This window comes from Schistocerca cancellata, unplaced genomic scaffold (assembly GCF_023864275.1).
Source record: "Schistocerca cancellata isolate TAMUIC-IGC-003103 unplaced genomic scaffold, iqSchCanc2.1 HiC_scaffold_1100, whole genome shotgun sequence".
In the NCBI taxonomy this organism is placed as follows: Eukaryota; Metazoa; Arthropoda; class Insecta; order Orthoptera; family Acrididae; genus Schistocerca; species Schistocerca cancellata.
In genome coordinates, this window is record NW_026047099.1 from 6946989 (window position 1) to 6953255 (window position 6267).

Below are 6267 nucleotides of genomic sequence, written 5' to 3' on the forward strand. Positions count from 1 at the left end.
TTCTATGGCAACGACAGATTCCTCTATTGGGATGCGAGTATCTCTTTTCGGTTGCACTATTCCTTCTTTATTGCATCCGTCGATCCCTCACAATGACGAAATACCACAGAAATTGCGTCGCTATTAAATACTATAGGTTCTATGCCTCCTCTTTCTAAATCGGACAACGTTTCTATGGCAACGACTGGATCTTACATTGGGGGGTTAATATCTCATTTCGGATGCACTATTCCTTCTTTATTTCATCCGTCGATCCCTCACAATGACGAATTAACACAGAAATTGCGTCGCTATGAAATACTATTGTTCCTATGTTTTCTCTTTCTAATTCGAGGAACGTTTCTATAGCAACAACAGGGTCTTCAATTGGGAATTGAGTATTTCTTCTCGGATGCACTATTCTTCTGTATTGCATCCGTCGATCCCTCACAATGATGCATTAACACAGAAATTGCGTCGCTATGAAATACTATAGGTTCTATGACTTCTCTTTCTAAATCGAGGAACGTTTCTATGGCAACGACAGGATCTTCTATTGGGCGGCGAGTATTTCTTCTCGGATGCACTATTCCTTCTTTACTGCATCCGTCGATCCCTCACAAAGACGAATTAGCATACAATTTGCGTCGCTATGATATACTATAGGTTCTATAGCTTCTCTTTCTAAATCGGAGAACGTTTCTATGGTAACGACAGGATCTTATATTGGGAGACGAGTATCTCTTTTCGGATGCACTATTCCTTCTCTATTGCATACGTCGATTCCTCACAATGACGAACTAACACAGAAATAACATCGCTATGAAATACTATAGGTTCTAAGACCTCTCTTTCTAAATCGAGCAACGTTTGTATGGCAACGACAGGATCTTATATTGGGAGGCGGGTATCTCTTTTCGGATGCTCTATTCCTTCTTTATTGCATCCGTCGATCCCTCACAATGAAGAATTAACACAGAAATTGAATCGCTATGAATTACTATAGGTTCCTTGCCATTTCTTTCTAAATCGGAGAATGTTTCTATGGCAACGACATGATCTTATATTGGGAGGCGAGTATCTCTTTTCGGATGCACCATTCCTTCTTTATTGCATCCGTCGATCCCTCACAATGACGAATTAACACAGAAATAACATCGCTATGAAATACTATAGGTTCTATGCCTTCTGTTTCCAAATCGAAGAACGTTTCTTTGGCAACGGCAGGATCTTCTATTGGGAGTCGACTATCTCTTTTCGGATGCACTATTCCTTCTTTATTGCATCCGTCGATCCCTCACAATGACGAATTAACACAGATATTGGGTCGCTATGAAATACTTTAGGTTCTATGCCTTCTCTTTCTAAATCGAAAAACGTTTCTATGGCAACGACAGGTTCTTATATTGGGAGGTGATTATCTTTTTTCGGATGCACTATTCCTTCTTTATTGCATCCGTCAATCCCTCACAATGACAAATTAACACAGAAATTGCATGGCTATGAAATACTATAGGTTATATGGCTTCTCTTCCTAAATCGAAGAACGTTTCTATGGCTACGACAGGATCTTCTATTGGGAGGCGTGCATCTCTTTTCGGATGCACTATTCCTTCTTTATTGCGTCTGTCGATCCCTCACAATGACGAATTAACAAACAAATTGAGTCGCTAAGAAATACTATTGGTTCTACGCCTTCTCTTTCTAAATCGAGGAATGTTTCTATAGCAACAAAAGTGTCTTCTATTGGGAGGCGAGTATTTCTCCTCGGATGCACTATTCCTTCTTTATTGCATCCGTCGATCCAACACAATGACGAATTAACATAGAAATACTATAGGTTATATGCTTTCTCTTTCCAAATCGAAGAACGTTTTTATGGCAACGACAGGATCTTCTATTGGGAGTCGAGTATCTCTTTTCGAATGCACTATTCCTTCTTTATTGCATCCGTCGATCCATCACAATGACGAATTAACACAGAAAATGCGTCGCTATGAAATACTATAGGTTATATGCCTTCTGTTTCCAAATCGAAGAACGTTTCTATGGCAACGGCAGGATCTTCTATTGGGAGTCGACTATCTCTTTTCGGATGCACTATTCCTTCTTTATTGCATCCGTCGATCCCTCACAATGACGAATTACACAGAAATTGCGTCGCTATGAAATACTTTAGGTTCTATGCCTTCTCTTTCTAAATCGAGGAACGTTTCTATGGCAACGACAGGTTCTTATATTGGGAGGCGATTATCTCTTTTCGGATGCACTATTCCTTCTTTATTGCATCCGTCAATCCCTCACAATGACAAATTAACACAGAAATTGCATGGCTATGAAATACTATAGGTTCTATGCCTTCTACTTCTAAATCGAGGAACGTTTCTATGGCTACGACAGGATCTTCTATTGGGAGGCGTGCATCTCTTTTCGGATGCACTATTCCTTCTTTATTGCGTCTGTCGATCCCTCACGATGACGAATTAACACAGAAATTGCGTCGCTAAGAAAAACTATGGGTTCTATGACTTCTCTTTCTAAATCGAGGAACGTTTGTATGGCAACGACAGGATCTTCTATTGGGAGGCGAGTATCTCTTTTCGGATGCACTATTTCTTCATTATTGCATCCGTCGATGCCTCACAATGATGAATTCACACAGAAATAGCGTAGCTATGAAATACTATTGGTTCTATGCCTTCTCTTTCAAAATCGTGGAACGTTTCTATGGCAACGATAGGATCTTCTATTGCTAGGCGAGTATCTCTTTTCGGATGCACTATTCCTTCTTACTTGCATCCATCGAACCCTCACAATGACGAATTAACACAGAAATTACGTTGCAATGAAATACTATAGTTTCTATGCCCTCTCTTTCTAAATCGAGGAACGTTTCTATGGCAACGACAGGATCTTATATTGGGAGGCGAGTATCTCCTTTCCAATGCACTATTAAATCTTTATTGTATCCGTCGATCCCTCACAATGACGAATTAACACAGAAATTGCTTCAATATGAAATATTATAGGTTATATGCCTTCTCTTTCTAAATCGAGGAATATTTCTATGGCAACGACAGGATCTTCTATTGGGAGGCGAGTATCTCTTTTCGGATGCACTATTCCTTCTTTATTGCATCCGTCGATCACTCAAAATGACGAGTGAACACAGAAATTTCGTCGCTATGGAATACTATAGGTTCTATGCCTTATCTTTCTAAATCGGAGATCGTATCTATGGCAACGACAGGATCTTATATTGGTAGGCAAATATCTCTTTTCGGATGCACTATTCCTTCTTTATTGCATCCGTCGATCCCTCACAACGATGAATTAACACAGAAATTACATCGCTATGAAATACTATAGGTTCTATGCCTTCTCTTTCTAAATCGAGGTACGTTTCTATGGCAACGACAGGATTTTATATTGGGAGGCGAGTATCTCTTTTCGGATGCACTATTTCTTCTTTATTGCATCCGTCGATGCCTCACAATGACGAATTAACACAGAAATTGCGTCACTTTGAAATATTATATGTTATATGCTTTCTCTTTCTAAATCGAGGAATGTTTCTATGGCAGCGACCGGATCTTCTATTGGGAGGCGATTATCTTTTTTCGGATGCACTAATCCTTTTTTATTGCATCCGTCGATCCCTCACAATGACGAATGAATTTACACAGAATTTGCGTTGCTATGAAATACTATAGGTTCTATGCCTTCTTTTTCCAAATCGAGGAATGTTTCTTTGGCAACGACAGGATCTTCTATTGGGAGGCGATTATCTCTTTTCGGATGCACTATTCCTTCTTTATTGCATCCGCCGATCCCTCACAATGACGAATTAACACAGAAATTGCGTCGCTATGAAACACTATTGGTTCTATGCCTTCTCTTTCTAAATCGAGGAACGTTTCTATGGCAACGACAGGATCTTATATTGGTAGGCGAGTATCTTTTTCCGGATGCACTATTCCTTTTTTATTGCATCCGTCGATCCCTAACAATGACGAATTAACTCAGAAATTGCATCGCTATGAAATACTATAGGTTCTATGCCATCTCTTTCTCAATCGAAGAACGTTTCTATGGCAACAACAGGATTTTCTATTGGGAGGCGTGCATCTCTTTTCGGATGCACTATTTCTTCTTTATTGCATCCGTCGATCCCTGACGATGGCGAATTAACACAGAAATTGCGTCGCTATGAAATACTATGGGTTCTATGCCTTCTCTTTCTTAACCGAGTAACGTTTCTACGGTATCGACAGGATCTTCTATTGGGACGCGAGTATCTATTTTCGGGTGCACTATTTCTTCCTTATTGCATCCGTCGATGCCTCACAATGACGAATTAACACAGAAATAGTGTAGATATGAAATACTATTGGTTCTATGCCATCTCTTTCTAAATCGTGGAACGTTTCTATGGCAACGACAGGATCTTCTATTGCTAGGCGAGTATCTCTTTTCGGATGCACTATTCCTTCTTTATTGCATCCGTCGATCCCCCACAATGACGAATTAACACAGAAAATGCGTCGCTATGAAATACTACAGGTTCTATGCCTTCTCTTTCTAAATCGATGAACGTTTCTATGGCAACGAGAGGATCTTATATTGGGAGGCGAGTATCTCTTTTCAGATGCACTATTCCTTCTTTATAGCATCCATCGATACCTCACAATGACGAATTAACACAGAAAATGCGTCGCTATGAAATACTACAGGTTCTATGCCTTCTCTTTCTAAATCGATGAACGTTTCTATTTCAACGACAGGATCTTCTATTCGGAGGCGTGCATCTCATTTCGGATGCACTATTTCTTCTTTATTGCATCCGTCGATCCTTCACATTGACGAATTAACACAGAAATTGCGTCGCTATGAAACACTATTGGTTCTATTCCGTCTCTTGCTAAATCGAGGAACGATTCTATGGCAACGACAGGATCTTATATTGGGAGCGAGTATCTTTTTTCGGATGCACTATTTTTTTTTATTGCATCCGTCGATCCCTCACAATGACGAATTAACACAGAAATTGCGTTGCAATGAAATACTGTAGGTTCTATGCCTTCTCTTTCTAAATCGAGGAATGTTTCTATGGCAACGACAGGATCTTATATTGGGACGCGAGTATCTCCTTTCGGATGCACTATTCCTTCTTTATTGCATCCGTCGATCCCTCACAATGACGAAATAACATAGAAATTGCGTCGCTATGAAATACTATGGGTTCTATGCCTTCTACTTCTAAATCGAGGAACGTTTCTATGGCTACGACAGGATCTTCTATTGGGAGGCGTGCATCTCTTTTCGGATGCACTATTCCTTCTTTATTGCGTCTGTCGATCCCTCACGATGACGAATTAACACAGAAATTGCGTCGCTAAGAAAAACTATGGGTTCTATGACTTCTCTTTCTAAATCGAGGAACGTTTGTATGGCAACGACAGGATCTTCTATTGGGAGGCGAGTATCTCTTTTCGGATGCACTATTTCTTCATTATTGCATCCGTCGATGCCTCACAATGATGAATTCACACAGAAATAGCGTAGCTATGAAATACTATTGGTTCTATGCCTTCTCTTTCAAAATCGTGGAACGTTTCTATGGCAACGATAGGATCTTCTATTGCTAGGCGAGTATCTCTTTTCGGATGCACTATTCCTTCTTTCTTGCATCCATCGAACCCTCACAATGACGAATTAACACAGAAATTACGTTGCAATGAAATACTATAGTTTCTATGCCCTCTCTTTCTAAATCGAGGAACGTTTCTATGGCAACGACAGGATCTTATATTGGGAGGCGAGTATCTCCTTTCCAATGCACTATTAAATCTTTATTGTATCCGTCGATCCCTCACAATGACGAATTAACACAGAAATTGCTTCAATATGAAATATTATAGGTTATATGCCTTCTCTTTCTAAATCGAGGAATATTTCTATGGCAACGACAGGATCTTCTATTGGGAGGCGAGTATCTCTTTTCGGGTGCACTATTCCTTCTTTATTGCATCCGTCGATCACTCAAAATGACGAGTGAACACAGAAATTTCGTCGCTATGGAATACTATAGGTTCTATGCCTTATCTTTCTAAATCGGAGATCGTATCTATGGCAACGACAGGATCTTATATTGGTAGGCAAATATCTCTTTTCGGATGCACTATTCCTTCTTTATTGCATCCGTCGATCCGTCACAACGATGAATTCACACAGAAATTACATCGCTATGAAATACTATAGGTTCTATGCCTTCTCTTTCTAAATCGA